General features: G+C 35.9%; 1 protein-coding gene across 1 annotated transcript in view; it reads right to left on the reverse strand.

Moving 5' to 3' along the window:
* The window catches only part of SLC25A21 (solute carrier family 25 member 21), a 235563-nt gene that overhangs the window by 111112 nt on the left and 106822 nt on the right, over positions 1–17629 (reverse strand). The gene's annotated exons all lie outside the window — the stretch shown is intronic.

Consider the following 17629-nt stretch of genomic DNA (forward strand, 5'->3'; position numbering starts at 1 on the left):
CATCATTTATTACAAAGGCATGCATCTTTCCTCTCTCATTTAAAAGATTTGATTTAAACCTGGAGTCAAATTATTTCCATATATAACTAAAGGAGAAACATGCACGAATAAATAAAATTAGAGGACTCACAGTTTATAATATCTTTCCATGGCTGATAAGGCTTTATACAATTTTTATGAAAACTTCAACTACTTTTAGTTCCCTATATACTGGAAAGATTTATAAACCAGAAGTATAGATAAACTAATATTGTACAAGTACTCTAGGTCCATTCCAGATGGCTACTGAAAAAAATTTCCTTAAAACAGACTCTTTTTACTGTTTAACAATGAATACTACTTAAAAGAAAATTAAAGACAATGTCTTCTCCCATTTCAACTGCTATAATTTAGACTACTAAAACATTTTCACAACAGAGATTCTTAATATTTTACTCACCTAAAATAATATTTAATTGTTTTAGAAAAGCAAACATTAAGACTCCAAAAGTTTAGATTTTCATCCAGTGTTTCAATATTCCTGGGATTTTAAAATACATTTTTGTTGGAGTTTTTGTCTGTTTCAGTAGCTGTAACATTACACATTGACAAAAGAACACACTACTTTCAAAAGTAAGTTGACGTGTTGCCAGTTTAAGGTTTGCGTCTTCATTAAGAAATTTGTACTTATTTGCAGGCAGTGCTCAGCAATTTCCTCATACTTTACAAAGGTAACTAGAAATTGAATATTTTTGCAGTACAAAAAAAACCCCTGAACTCATCTTTGATTTGCTGCTGTCCAAAATTTTCACTGAAGTTGTAACTTTACTTTTCTCAATAATGGAGACAGGATCAAATTCTAAAAGATGTCTTGAGAATAATATACTCAAACTTTATGTATCCAAGCAAAGTAGTATTGCGATATCCATAGTTCTGCAAAGAGATCAAAAACTAGATGCATCTTTCTTTTTCTTCTCCAATGTCCCACCAATATTATGAACACTTACTATAGGATTAAAATACAAAATTCATCCCAAATACAAGACAAGGTCTAAAACAACTGCTTTATCTTTTTTTATTAAGATATTCAGGACAGAATCCCCTACTTATTAAAATGAAAATATTTCCTTAATATTTCAGAGAAGTTCTATATGTATACAAGAAGGAACCAGATTCTTGGTGTCAAGTGAACTAAAACACAACAATAAATTATCAAGTATCTGTAGACAGAATAAAAAAAAAAATATAAATTATTTTCTTGCGTGTGACCTGTATATACAATGATGTCAAATATTCTAAGGTCTTCTACTGCATGCATTTTTTTCTGAATTCTATGTTGTGGCAACAGGTGATGACAGCACCACTATTATGTGTTATTTTAGCAGTCACTGGTCTTCCCAGTATTTTTCACCACTCCCATCTGCTGGCAGTATATCATGGCAAAGATTCAAGAGAAATCCACTACGAAGCTGATTGTTAACTGGGAAATGTCAACATGCAAAGCCATGTTTAGAATTAACCTGTCTTTAACATTTTAAGGTGCCCACACCCTCTCTTCTTTCCAAACTTTAATTACATCAGCAACTTGACAGCATTAAAAAAAACAAAACAAAAATGCAAAGGAAAAGTAGAAGGGAAAAAGGTGTAGCTCTATTAAACACAAAGATACAGCAATAATCCTCCATCAGAGGCACAGAGGCTAGCAACACTGAACTTGCCAAGAGATAAATGTCTTAAAAAAGATTACCACCAGTTAAGAAGGAATAATTTTCCACTAAAAGTATGAGGACTTTCCACCACTGACTGTAATGACAGAAATTTTCAACTTCTTCCTTTGGGAAAAATACCTGATTTTTAGTGGTCAGTAACTGTGTATGTAACCGAATTCTTAAGGATCTTTTCTCACAGAAGATGCATTTTCACGACTTATTGTTTTAAAAAGAGATCTTCTTTTTTCAGAACAAAATGAATCCTCAAAACAAGCAAGGATGCTACAATCCCCTTGTTGATTTCTTTAATACACACTCTCTTTAATCACTGACAGTGGTCAGCTACATGTCAAGTAAAGAAGGATAACTCTAAGTCTCAATGTAGCTATGGTATCTGCAGAGGCTTTTTGTCACCTGAACAGAAAGTTTCTGCCATGGTGTGGTGGGCCACGCTACTTTTGACGTTAATAATAAATTCTATATCCCTTAAGTTATGTCCATACTTCCCCTGCAAAAATATGTGTGTCAGAGTGAAGGAGTGTAATGCAATCAGCATATCAAAAGTGTTCTATGGATCCAAATTTCTGGCATCTAAACAGTGGATAACCTGAAATGTGCACTTCAATGTCAATTCATTGTTCAAACCTCTCCTATCCACACCATCAGTCCATCCTCCTCTCACAATAAAACAAACAAACAAACAGGAAAATCAGAGTTCCTGTATACTGGCAAGTGCTGTCCTCTTCACAAACTGTGAAAGTTAGGAATAAACAGACCTGCAAGATCCACCCTGTGAGAATCAAAACCAGCGCTTGCAGAAGGCAAATGCTGACATATGCTTCTTCTATATTATGACATCAAAGAAGCAAAATTCCCTGTAAAGTTCTTAAGATACAGAATTTGCATTTTACATTATTATTAGAGGCCTGTGACTAATAGACCCAACTAATTAATTAAATTCCTTTTGCTACCTTTTTATATCTATATTTGGAAATAATTTAATGTAACCAAAAAGAATGACAAGACTAAGCAGCTAGTGCTGAGGCCCCCAAATACCTAAATTACATACGTCTTTAGTTAAAACCAGACTTTGTTTAATCCTTTCATTTTAGGGTTTGGAGAATGCATGGTCAACTGACAGCAGAGCAGACAGCTTTCAATGAAAAGGTAGGGAATAGGGATTTCTGTGAAGAGAGAAAAATAAGTTTCTTTGCTTATTTTCCTGAACTGCCAGAGAACATAGCCTACTCTGCTTAAGAGTTAATTCTCTGACCAGTTTTGTTGTGATATCAAAGAAAAAGAAGACACACTATAGCTTTTGAGGTACTGTGCAGCTCATCTAACGTTGTTGCACCACACCACTGGCAAGCAGCACAGAGCCTTGGATTCTACATGGACTGCTGGGTGAGACTAAGGTCTGATTAGAGCATAGTTCCATAATGTAGTGGAGCTTTGCAGTGTCAGGAAGCTGCTGTTATCACCTATATCTGATATTTGTCTCAGAGTGTCCTGCTTTCACAGTTCTTTGCAACTTCTGGCACTCAGCCACATATGGTGTTGGCAGTGTGTAGACTTAGAAGTCCAAAGACCAGCCACTCTTTACAGGGAATGGAGGAAAGAAAAGCTAATTTATGGCAGCAAGAGGTTGTAATAGGAGGAAGGCATGGGAAAATTCTGGGACTTGAAGAAGAAAAATGGAATTCAGCAATGTCAGATAGTGTTTTCATATGAAATCTCACAGAAGAAACCAGTGGTGCAGTTTGGGTCAAAAGCCACCTGTATAACTTCATGTAGTGAACTGGAGTAAATACCAGCACAGGCTGCAGCGAGACTCCCAGCGTCCACACTCAGGTATGTAGGAACTGGAAGCTTTCTACTGATAAAGACTGTGTCAGGACAGCAGTTTGAGAAACTGCTTTAAACAGACACTTGCTCATTGACTGTCCTTAAGCACAAGTGTGAAACTGCAACACTGAAAACTCAGTCTGTAACACAGAACATTCTTTCTGCAGCTACTGATGACAACTATTAGTGATATAAATTTTGTTCTGCTCTTTCCTTGAACCTGTGCTTTTGTACACCACTACATTGGTTATTTTCGTTTTGCATGAAATCATGGCATAATTTAGCTTGGGAGGGACCTCCACTTAGTCTAACATTATAAAATCCTGCTCTGCACCACACTGGTGCTATCCACAGTATTGCTTCCCATGCAACATCAGTGGTTAGTGGCTGCCAGCTGGACATCGCCCCACTGATCACAACTGCTACAGACCAGCAGTCCTGTCAATTTTTCACTCAGTGACCACTGGTCCAGCTCACAACTCACCAACACTGTGACAATGAGTCTACAGGAGACTGTGTTAAATATCTTACTGAAGTCAGAGTATGCAATAGACACTGTCCTCCCCTTGTATACAAAGCAAGGCATCCCATCAATGTACAATTAGTTAATGTAAAAACTGGGAGACTGTAGTGGTTTCACATTTGCCAATGACTTAGTTATGCAGATTGCTTTGAAAACAGATGCAATCCTGTTACTAATGGGGATAGTCCTTCACTTAATTAAATAAAATCACGCCTTTGATATATTTGCTCTTATTTCATTTGCGATTTGGTTCTAATAGTTAGATATTACCTAAAGAACTCTTTAAAAAAATAGAATTAATTTAGTGAAACATAATTAATGCGATTGTGGGATACACAGGCGCTTTAACTTTTATCAGTCTTAGTGTCATAAATCACTGAAAAAATATTCATTATAACAGAGCAAATCTTGCATTTTAATTAGGGCAAACACGTAACTTAAATCTTGGAGTTATGTTTGGTTTTAATTTCCAAATCCTTCTTTTCTCTGTATGTAATAAATATTCAGCATTTTTCATCCTCCATTTCTGTATGTGGCATGACAGATCCAGATAAAGAGAAACATCAAGTTACAAAACATGAAAATTCTGTAAGACCTGAAAAAGCATTAAATGACCGTTTGAAAACTTTGAAATTAGCAGGCAACGAGAACAGTCAGCTTTTAATATCAAATTGTTTTGATATTCCTTCTATTCCACATTCACAGCTTAATGCTGCAGATACTTTAAGTAAGCTACCTCATCTGGTGGCAGCTGGCAGGTGTCCCTGCCCATGGCAGAGGGGTTAGAACTAGATGATCTTTAAGGTCCCTTCCAACTCAAACCATTCCATAATTCTATGTTTAATCTGTAGGTTGGATGTTCCTGTCTTGGATAGCCTATGAGTATAAAATTAGTCTGTTCATTCAGAGCTAATTCCAAGAATTCATTCTTGCAGGAACCATAGAAGTCCTTTAGAAGACCACCTCCAGGAGCCCTGTACTCTGGAACTATTCCACCAGAAAAGTCTGTGAGACAGCAGCCCTGCACTACTGAGCTGCGGGAGAGAATTGAAACTTGAGACTTAAACTGGAGAGGATATAATTTATGTAGCTAATTACCACTGGTTTTATGGTATATGCATAAGCACATGAATAAACACTGTGTATATGTTGCAAGGCCCTTAATTTATAAATGGTCTAGATTGCAACTTTTATTTGGTTTCCTACCATGAGACCCAATAAAGAAAACTTCAGTTTTCCTCCAAAATAATGGCTGGTGCTGCTACACCTGACTGTAATCATTGTAGAAGCCTGTACTGGAAAGCAACCCAATTCTGACTACAAATGTATGGAAAAAAGCAGTTTTTCTTTTTAAAAGGGAAGCTGTTCTGAGGAAAGCAACACACCTTTCTGAACTATCACAGCCTGATTTAAACAACAGCATTCATCTACTTAATTTGGTACCAAAGCACTCCTCCTCAGATAAATGAACAAGCATCTGCAATCACTTTAAAAATAGTAGAAATTTTGAAGTAAAGAAGCCAAAAGTACAGCAAACAGCAACCTTTCTTTTAACTTAAATACAGTGCGTTTTTCAAAGCTCAACATTATCAAGTGTTATCACAACTACAAAGATTTTCTCCCCTCTCTCTTGTGAACTAATCCATTAGGACATTTTCTCATTAAATAGTCTTTGAATAGTGATTTGCCATGGATATCATCACGTTTCAGAGTCAAAGATCAGATGTTAAGTTTTGCATCTCTGTAGAGCAATGTTAAACCTGTGTATACAGCAGGCATGTGCACAGAACAGAAACACTAATCAGAAAAATACTCCTGCATGAATCATACAATCATAGAATAGTTTAAGTTGGAAGGGACCTTAAAGGTCATTCCAATCCCCTGGCTATGGCCAAGGACACTTCTCCCTGGATCGGTTTGCTCAGGACCACGCAGCCTGGCTTTGAACACTTCCAGGACTGTGGTATCCACAACCTCTCTGGGCAACCTGTCCCAGTGCCTCACCACCCTCTGAGCAAAGAATTTCTTCCTGACATCTAACTGAGCCTCGCCCTCTTTCACTTTAAAGCCATTGCCCCTTGTCCTGTCACTATCTATCCACATAAAAAAAACCCTTCCCTACTTTTTATAGCCCCATTCATGGTACTGGAAAACCACAATGAGGTTTACGCAGACCCTTCTTTTCTCCATGCTGAACAACTCCAGTTCTCTCCACCCATCTTTGTAGGAGAGGTATTCCAGCCCCCAATCATTCTCCTACCCCTAGTCTGGGTCCGCTCTTGTGCTGAAGACTCCAGACCTGGACACAACACTGCAGGTGGGCTCTCACGAGGGCAGAGCTGAGGGGCAGAGTCACCTCCTTGGCCCTGCTGCTCCCACTGCTTCTGACACAGCCCAGGATGCAGCTGTCCCTCTGGTCTGCAAGGGTACGCTGTTGGTTATGTCCAGCTTTTCATCCATGGGAATCTCCAAGTCCTTCTCCACAGGACTGTTCTCAATGACTTCTTGTCCCAGTCTGTTCTTTTAGCTGATATTGCATAGTAGCAGACTTCCAAGGAATCTGGCAATGCATATATTCTACAACGGCAACAAAAAGGGTAAAACTTCAGTAATGACAGTTTAAACCAGGTCAGCTACAGAATTTAGATTGCTACAGCTGTACTCAGACTTTGCACACATGGCACCACCACTTCATGATAACTGCCTAGTTTTTTCCCTTTCTCTACATTTAAATTTATCACTGCCATCCACCTGTTGTATCTTGCCATTTTTTGTGAATGAATCAGACTGCAGCTGCATATGCACAGCTAAGCAGTAGAAACCATAATAACTCACAGCCTTGATTTACTAATGCTGTTACTTCTGAATAAACAGTATTTTCCAATTTTACATCTTATGCCTTACTGCTTTCTTTTCACTTAAATCATATTTGTTTCCAGTTTAAGACCCTTTTTTTCCCTGAAAGACATTAGAAAATATATTGCATTTTGTCCAAAAGCAAAAATAAATATTTAAGACCTCCATATTCTTCTTGTTCCCTGAAGATCTTGTGCGACACCGTCATTCATTAGCTTGCTCTGGGCCATTACATTTCTACACATTTTACTTATACTGGCACACAGCCAGCACTGACTGCTCAGCTCTAGAAAGCCCACATGTTTTTGTACTTTTTGAAACTAGCATGACAACCATTCTGAAGAGTAGCTCTCACCTGCTACGTTAAACCGTAAAACCATGAACATTGACGCTATTTTCTCTCTATTTAGTGCTGAAAGTGAAACTATTTTTTCAGGTGCAATAAGAGCCATATGAAATCTCCCTAATGTGTAGATATTCTGTAGCCATGTTTTAAATGCGACAGATCCATTAAATTTATCTAGAAAAGTAAAAAATAAATTCAAATTTTAAAATAGAACCTTCTGTACATTGCTGGAGAAAAATCATAACTCTGACAAATGCTGGGTAGCACTTGTCTCTTTCTCAATTTAAGAAGAGACTGAGAAGTAATGCAGCAAGAAGGATCCTTTGTGAAGAGAGAACCACAACAGTTTTCCTCCAACATATGAATGAATCATAACTGACTGATGAAAACTGGAGAAATACTGAACTTCAAACAGTATCATAGATCTGTAAAACTAGCAAAATATACACAGTTTACTTAGTTTGAACATAAGCATGTAAAAACTATTAACTTCAGTATATATTACCTGAATAAACTCTTCGACTGTATGTAGTAACTAAGCATAAAAATTACCTGGATTCAAATAATTAGCCAAAGCCCTTCAGCAATACAATGTGAAGATTTTTATTTAGTTAAACTTTTTTTTTCTACCTCTCATGAACATCCTGAAAAGGGAAAGAGGAAAACCTAGGCTTTAATATAATCTCGCTGGAATTTTTAAAGTAGAGTAAATGGTGGAAAGTGCTTTTCTACTGAAAATGTTTCTATCAGCTCTCCACCGACTACTCCCCCAAGTTTGTCTGCTTCTGAGCCATTTTATGGCAGATATTCACTTTAAATTGTAGAACTCAGTATCAACACTGAAATAAACTTTCCAAATCCATTTTCTGTGTATTAATTGCTTACATTACTTGAGAAGCTAGGAACAAAGGGCATTAGAAGAAAGCAACTCTCATTTGTGGATACTTACAGGCACTGATCTACCGAAAATCTGACCCAACCTAAATATTTGGACCTTTAAGTTTATGTGCTTGTCCAGAAAATATGCTGTAATCTTTCTGAAGGAGGAAATAATTCGATGCACTACAAAAATAATTATTATGTACATATATAATTGTTTAAAAACAATTTCTTTCCTATTTCCACTTTCAAATTAGAGAATCAGTAATTAATTAAAAATTCAATATTTGTCTTTTCTTCAATTAAACTAGCTAAATATTAATTAGAGCTCATAATTACAATTTTCAATTTAGGTCACTACCTGCAGATTCCCCGGAAACGTTTCTAACTCAAGAGAATTCCTCCATGACTACTTGCATTTCAAAGTATATTGATCAGCAAGAATCCTGACAGACAAGTATCTTACAGAAGATAACTTTTTTTTTTTTTTAATAATGCTTATTTCAGAGGGGAGTTTATAATACAGTGCCATTTAGGGCACAGTGCATTATGATTATTGTAGTAGGAAAAACCACTATTCAGTAAACAAATTGCATGATACAAAATAAATAATAACCACAGCAACTGTAGATTCAGAGGCTGTGTTGTAACACTGGCTGGTGATCCCCATAAAATTTCAAAATTGAAGTACCTTTACAACTGGAGAAATCCTCAGAGGTAATTTTCTTGGTAGGTTAGAACTGTTCTCCTTTCCTCCAGTCTGCCTGACTTTGCTGAGACTCTGCTAAGACTGTTCCCTGTGCTTTCCGCATACTTGACACTTTTGTATTTGAATGCACCATGTTTCTTTAACCAAGAGACAGGTAACCCAAAGGTGAAATACAAACACCAATGTAAAAAAAAAAAAATTGGTAAGGTGCAAATGCATAGCACGCTTACTGGAACGCATGTAACATAAAAATCTATAAATGAGCACCATTCATAGTCATTACATTTGTCCTTTACTCTTCCAATCTAAACTATTCAGATCAGTAAAAGGAATAATATGCTACAGAACTGTCCTGGGTTGTAGTATAGGATGTGCGCAACGTATTCTATCACCACCTTCATGAACAGTTGAATTCAGGTGGGACAGTATTTTCTCAGGCCCCCTCCCTCTGGGCCATTATCTTCTGTTAATGGCCCATCAATGCCTTGCTGCATGACTCATAGATGACTCCCTCTGGGAGCTATCTCTGTTTAATGGGCCATCAAGGACCCCCTATATGACTCATCATCCCATCGTGAGATGCTCTGCCCAGAGGGAGGAACCAAGCATTTTCACCTGGATATAATCTGGGGTTTGGGACAGTACAAGCAGCCCTTATCCACTGGATTCCCAGAGGCCCAGAGATACCAGACCTTTCTATAGGATCACTGCTTCAGGAAGACCGCCTCATCTGGACTGCTTCCATCACCCTGCTCAGGTTGTATTCTGCCTCTGTCAGTGCTCTTTTGTATTATTGCATTTATTTTATTTTACTTTTTTTCCTTTCTTCCTATTTAATTGTATTTCTGACTTGGAGCCTCTCACTTGTTTTGCTTTCAAACCACTACAAGAACATTCTGTAGAATGACAGTGCACAGCTGAGGAGTAATCTGGCATCTTTGGAAACAAGTTATGACTGAGAGTCCAATGGAATCAAAAGGGGAGGATTAAAGCATTTTTACAAGTCAGTTCTATATTTTTATATTCTTTCATAGATATATGTATTATGTATATTGTATATGTATTTAGGTTCATAGATAAATGTAGTCAAAGTTATAACCATATTTTATATAGTCAAATATACTACTTATATTGTTGTATTTTTGCACTCACAACACAGTGAAATAATGCATTCAGAAAGTTTGAAACATCACAGAGTTGTAGCACTTCTGTGTGAAAGGGAAGTCAGTCGCCTGAAGAAACCTCATGAAAATTTTGGGTATAATCAGAAACTGGATTCCAACATTATTCATCTTCAACACAGCAAAATCCTTGACCTAAATTCACATATCCAGAACAACAAACAGTGCCATTAGTGCTAAAAAAGATGCTGTTCCTTTGCATAACCAGAAAAGTATTCTGCTTACAGTATGGGCTAGTATTCCTTCCCTAGGAAGAAAATTTTCATAATTTATGAACAAGTAAAAATCAAATCAAATATACTTCAAAAAATTTTGGGGCTGATGTATAAAACAAATAATTACTCCTACTGCTACTAAGTAAAGGTTAAATGCATTCAACAGTACTGAACTGTAAGAAATAGGTACAGAAAACATGTGCAGTCTTGCACTTGAAGAGTACAAGAAGAGAGAAACTGGAGTGAGTAAAACAAAGAGCCCAGAAGGTTAGTAAGGGACGGGAGCTTCTCATGTATCTAGCTGAAGTGGCTGGCACTGTTCAGCCTTGTGAAGAGAAGACTCAGGGGCACCTCATCCATGGGTACAAATACCTCATGGGGCAGGAGGTGGCCCTTTTTCAGCGGTGCCCAGCTGACAGGACAAAAGGCAAGGGGGGAAAACTGAAATACAGGAACTTCTGCCTCACCTAAGAAGATTCTGTACTGGTGAGACTGAACAGGTTGCCCACAGATGTTGTAGAGACATTGTCCTCAGAGATCCTCAAAACCTAACTGGGCATGGCCCTGGGCAACCTATTCTAGCTGGCCCTGTCTTAAGCAGGAGGTTGGACTCAACAGTCTTCAGAGACACCTTTCAACCTCAGCTATTCTGAACACCTTGAATTCACTGGCCATTTTAAATTATATTTACCAGAGGAATAGCTATCTAAAATAGACAGGACTCTTCTATTTGTTTGGTATATTTTAAAAATAAATTAGCTGCTGTGAAGTCAAACTAGATACTTTTCTAGTCTAACAGTCTTAACAGCTTTTATCAAAAGTGAAACATGATTATGAATTGCTTGGTAACAGCCACATAGCCAGTTGCAGGTGTTATTTACTAGTCTGATTATGTAGTCAATGCACCAAACAGCTCAAACTGCCTTTGCCCAAATGTAAGAGGACGTGGGAAAAGCTAGCAAGGTTACAGGATGGCCTGAGGAAGGAACTCAGGAAGCACAGACAGAGTACCTAAAGGTATGAAGAAGAAAGGATTGAGGCATTCATTGATAAGCCAACCAATGCATTTGCCAAAATTACTTTGAATAAGACTAATAAATAGAAATGCCACTTTTATGTTAATTTTTGTTACTTTAAATGGGAGAAAAAAACTTGCCTTCCTGCCTGTGCTGCAAAAACGATGGCAGAATCGTAACATTACGTGCTAGCAGCAAGAAACCAAGAGGCTATTCAGTTTGAGAATGGCAGATTGTGTAATGGCTTACATATACAGCAAAGGCTCATGCAGCCTTGGAGAAGTCTGAAACAATGCAGATAACTTGTAGAGTCTGTGCCCCAGCATTCTGCTGCAAAATGGGGCTTGTTCTTCCAGTGATGTCAGAAGGATAAATACCTCCACTATTATGAGGTTCTCAACCATTCCAACCGCAGAGGTAATTGTTGCTGCTGAAAAAACTGCAGTCATCTGCATTTTCCACCTACTACATTTTGTTTTAATCTTAGTATTTCATTTTTCATTTACTCTATTAACAATGATGTTTTACTCCTCAGCCTCCAGCTATCTGTCACTTTTCTTATGCTACAGATTTTTTTCCTTTGCATGCTTCTAAATGCATCCATTGGTTTTGCAAAGACAAAATCAAAGACAAAATTGCACTAAAAATTGCAAAGAATGAAAAATAGCTTTTAAGCCTTGATTATGAATGACAGAACCACAACTTATAATGGAACCATGATTTTTGCAAGTAAAAATACAAATACCGTTAAAACTCAGGCGCCTCAAATCAGTAATGACTTTGGTTATGTGAAATTAATGGGTATACAGCAGTGTGCACATAAATCCTTGCAGGATCAGAACAAAGGGCTTGACTCGACACCTGCTGAAGCTGGCAGAAAAGCTTTGCTTTTAAAGATTTCAGCAAGTTCAGAATCAAGCCATCAATTTTTTTCTGTGAAACACGGGATAGAGATGACCAGACTTTAGTAGTGAAGGTATTGTTTCACATCCTATTTTGTAGAAAGAGCTGCTAAAAGCATGACCAACCTGATGATTCTCTCAGACAGCTATAAATCACAAGCAATTTAACTGAAGTCATTAGTGTAATACCAGGAAGGTAAGAAACAGGAGCAGGGTGTTGGGACACGAAGCTGTACTGTACCAGCCTCCCTTAAAAAGAAATTTTCAAGGTAACTTTTGTTCTACTTAGAAACTAATGGTATGACAGAGCTCAGGAAAGTTTCCTTTTGGAAAAGCATTCTCAGAGAGCAACTGTTTCCAAAAGTAAAGATGCTACTTTGTTAGCACTGATAATTTTAAGAATTATGGGGTTTTAAAATCTTATCTAGAATAATAAAATATTCTTTGGTTTACAAGTTAACAAAAATGTGTCTGAAAACCACTAATTTCTATCTATGTACACCCCAAGAAAGGAGAACCTTTTTCAAATACATAGTTAAAAGTCACTGCCAAGAAAAGATCTCATAGCTTCTCTAGTTTATTTTTAAATGTCTGAATACAGCCATAAACACCCCAAAATACGAGTTTATTATGGAAGTTACACATTTTTAACTATAAAGTGATTAATAAAATTGCTACTTTGATTTTTAAATTATTTGTAGAAAAAGGCAACATTTTTTAATGCAATGTACAAATGTTTCTCTTCTTTCTCGGTTAAGAACTTGGTAACTTCTTTGCTTACTGTCTGTTATCCACATAATTGCACAAAATCAGGTTTGAGAGCTTTCTCATTTAAGTGTTTTACAGTTAAACTGAAAGGTACAGAAGTGCTTCTTATGCAGTGCAGCCAGCTGATGTATTTAGTTTTTGTTGTATTCCTAAAAGAAAATTATTATAATGGGAATGCAGTTGACTAGGCAGCAAAATTGAGTATTTGATTTTTACCCTCTGAGAAAAAACAGGAAAATTATGGAATTCAGGGAGGAATTCTTTCTTCTAAATGAAATATTCATACTCCATGTTGTAATAAGACAAAAAAAAAGTTATATAAATGTATATAAAATGATGTCTCAAAGGTGAACCACAGAATTTTACTAGAAGCCCTGAAATAAACCAGCCTTTAATGTTGCTAGAAATCCTAAGTCAATGTACAAAGCAATCCTTTGTATTGCTCTATCATAAATTTTAACTGTGTAGGCCTTCCATGGTCCTCAGCCATTAAACACAAATGGGCCAAATTCTATTCAAACTTGCACTGTTTTGGGGAAGAAGGTTAGTAACCAGAGCATAAATCTTGTCAAAATTTCAGCTGGCAATCAGCTCTGTAAATAATACTGAAATTTATTTATAGGAATGACGCTTTATAAATTATTACAAGTCCGTTTTTCCTAAATATTTAAAATCCAGATTTCTAGAAGGTTTATATTGAAGATGCTTGGTAAGACAACCCATCAAATCAGTAAAATTATTTCATTTTACTTATTGACCACCATGCTTTATTATGCTGCAATATTCATTTTGCTTATTTAATTTGCCTACTGTACATATTCAGGTATTCGTTTTAAAGCCTTATTCATGGAATGCAGCAGATGATAGAAGCAGTTCTCCTATGTAACAAATTTGTATTCTTTATTAAGAATCAAGACAATTTTTCCACCATTGAACAATAAGCAATTTGACAGTGCAATGTAAAATAATCTCATCCAAACAAAATATTATCATCAAATACATATCTTAAAAAGTTTAGTTTAAACAAAAAACACGGCACTCGTGGCCCTTTTAATACTTGAGCTTGGCTTTCTAAACCATGTAAAATCTCTAAACCTGACAAATTATGTTTTTAATTAATTATATGTGTTATTACTTATGTGTGTGTGTGTATATATATGTACATGTACGTGTACGTGTACGTGTATGTGTATATGTATACGTAAGAAAGTTAGTATTTACAGTACATTTAATCTTGCACAGGGCATTGCCTGACTTGTCTATGGACACTTGGAGATATAACTTTACCCAAGCACAGAGCAGCAGTGAAATGAATTTTAGCCAGGATCAGTTTTCACAATGCATGCAAAAATTTTGCATGAAAATACAATTCTATAAACTTTATCTTCTGTTTTCTTCCCAATGCTTGGGCTTCTCAAGAATTTTCAGAAAATTGAAAGTGACTACTACAGTAGAAGACAAATGAACTATAAAATAAGAGTACCGCAGGTAGTGCATCTCTAATTAAATCACTGTAAACAAGGTTTACTGCACTGCAAAATATATTATTTATTAAGAAGAAAGCTTTATTAATTTAGGTTCTTTTTAAAGACCAGGAGTATAGGCAAAAGTATAATGGTTCTGCATATCTTACCTTGGGGTTGAAAACTGCTTTTCTTCCCCAGTTATTTCCAGGACTTGCTTTTCCATAGCTATTCATCAGACGACAAGCTACTCTGCACCATCTTCCACAGTTAAACAATTTTGCTCAATGATAAAAGAATTTTATTTGCATTAACTAAAATAACTACACTATGAAAAATTTTCTTACCATATAAAATTTTAACTCATTAAAAGAAGCATGTACAGCACATACTTTTCACTTGGAAAGAACACATTCTTAAAAGTTCGTGCTGAACTACTTTTTAAAAAAGCATCTAGGGATAATGATACAGAAAGGTAAAAGAGTTGTGCTGTCACCTAGCGGATAAAGGTAGTAGAATAGAATTACTTTTTAACTTACAGTTTTAAGAACATTTAAATATACTTCAGATTTTATATTGATTTCCTGAAAGAGACATGTAAACACGAGAATTGGCTCTATTGCTGGCACAGGTCCTCAGAGAATTTTAAAGACAGATCTACAGAGCCTTTGAATCTGAACATTTCTTTTCATTGTTTCATTGTAATGTTGGCTATTACATTTTAAATCTGAAAGTAAACATTGTGTATTTAAGAGCCTGGGATGTAGGAAAAAAGCCTCAGGTGGAGGAGCTGACTGGTAGTGTAGACAGCACATAGAATAAAGACAAAAAATGCTGTGCAACCAACATTTCTTTAGACTTCTGCTGTGAACACACCATCTTGTTTTTGTACTGACAAAGTAAGGCTGCACATGTGGTACTTCTGAGACACAAAAATGCATCTAACACTATAAAGTTTAAGTCACTGAGTTAATAATTCAACCTAAATATACGCATGGATTAAATGTAAAATTTCAAATAAAACTGTATTTTTTCAGATAAATTCTTAATATAGGAGTAGGTAAATATTTAATTGAATTTTTGCCAAAACTTTTCACTTTTCATCATTGCCTTTGATTTATGACCAAGGGAAAAGCTTTGCTTCAGGATTTTTGTGTCAAAACTCAAACCAAGCCAATGCTGCGATTTTCCCCAACCCTTCTTGTGCAACAGAAACAGAGCAAAGACTCGTAGACATATGATGGGACTCCATTCCACTTAGTCTAACAGAGAGAGGAAAAAGGTTTGGGGACTAGGCATTTGGTTACTGACTATTTAAATAGATTTTTCAAAGAAGAAAAACTAATACATCTTACTGAAACACTTAAAGGTATTATCTTCTACTTGCAATCATTCAGTAGTCATATTCTCAAGAACATTTTGATTCTATTCCAGCATCTGAAGCTCTGTATAACCACCTCATCCTTGTCCACAGATTGAGGTCTTTTAGAAAAATGTAGGAAGTATAGATTTCCCTTGGATGGTCTTTTAGGCAAGGTCTTTTTTCTTGTAACGCAGAGTAACCCACATTAGTTTTGCAACAATTAGAAAATCCTTTGGGAACATGCATGAAAGCAGGCCACCACAAAGCATTATTATCATAAGAAATAAGGCATATGTACAGGAACTTCTATGAGATGCCTTCATGGTGTTGTATTACCTGACAGTATCATTTCACCCTTGCTTGCTTTCAGTGAAACAAACAGATTTATTTGTTATTAATGCTCCAGTCTGAAAATCGATTCATTCCACCAAGTTTCACATAAACAAAAAAAAGGCACATAATATCCTAACTTACATTGGACTTTTTAAAAGACTCACAATACAAAGTATATGGCTTTCTACTACCAGAAGTCTTGAAAAATATCAATAATGAATTTTTACTCAACAGTAAATGTACAATCAATCTTGAAATATTTTAAACAACTAAATAGCCAGCCAAAAAAACCCTCCAAACTGAAATGCTGTGGAAACCAGAAATTACTATAAAACTGCAAAATCTTGTTCAGGATTTCCATTCAACCATATTTACAGCAAGTCAGTCATTTTTTGTTTTCTGTTTTGACTAGGGTATTTTAAGGAAAAGGTTTCTTTCCACGTACACTAAATCAGTGTACACCACATCTACAGAGGAAATTAATAAACTTGGTAGATGTCATAGTCGCACGAACTGTAGTATACTTTTTTCTTAGTGAGAAGTATGTATTTTGTCTTGTATATCGTTTACATGATTTGCTTTCCAGTTACAAATTGCAAACACTCAGCTTAAAACACAACTGAGAAAACTCCTTGCACTGAAAAATTTTTTACTGAGCTAAGTACTGAGCATAGGTAGAGGTAAACCATGAGTTTCATGTGACTTTGTGCAATTTAAAAGAAGTGGCAAATAATATGATGTACTATTTTGTCTTTGGTGTATGAGAGTTTTTGCTCAGTCTCTTCCTTTTCATAATAAATTCAGTGATTAGAACTGCTTGCAACAAATATCTATAATTCAAATTCTGAGAGCAGTCAATAGTATGTGCTTACAGCTTGTACTTTCTGACAGTGCCCTTACAACATGTTAGCTAGAGTATTCAAAGCTGGAAAGCAAACATCAGAGGGCACGATCAAACAAAGAAATTTTTGAAAAAGATTTGACAAAATGTTTACGAATTCCCTCCTTGAATGTAACAATTTTTAACCTAGATTTTGTAGAATTTGGACTTTAAACAATATTAAAATATTTGCAATATTGACTTATATTTAAAATGGACTTTGCCAAACTTTAAATTAAAACATGAAGGGGCATCTCCAATGACAGATAAATAATGAATGTTTTAAATTAAAGAGTTACTTTCAGTATAACAATTTGTTTCATCTAGAGAAGCAAAACAGTTATCAGTTTCACAACTCTGGGTGTGAGGAATCTATTTTAATCCTTTATGCCTCCTTTACAAAACTTCAATTATTAAAAAAACCCCAGGACACTCAAGAAATTACTCCAACTAATCGTTTCCTAAAGCTGGAGAATGAAGAGCTCAGTACAGACTTACTCTTTACCCTCATTATATTTTGTGAAATACTTTAGAAAACACAGATGAAAGAGAAACTTTTGAAGACTGGGAAAGGTACCTGCTAATAAGCAGAAGAAGGAAAGAATATTCCCTCTGACAGCAGAATTAGATCCGTTTGGTGTCAAAGGAAATGGAATTATCTG

The sequence above is a fragment of the Chamaea fasciata genome, unplaced genomic scaffold (assembly GCF_029207755.1).
Source record: "Chamaea fasciata isolate MVZ Bird 193981 ecotype frontalis unplaced genomic scaffold, bChaFas1.0.hap1 SCAF_7, whole genome shotgun sequence".
NCBI lineage: Eukaryota > Metazoa > Chordata > Aves > Passeriformes > Sylviidae > Chamaea > Chamaea fasciata.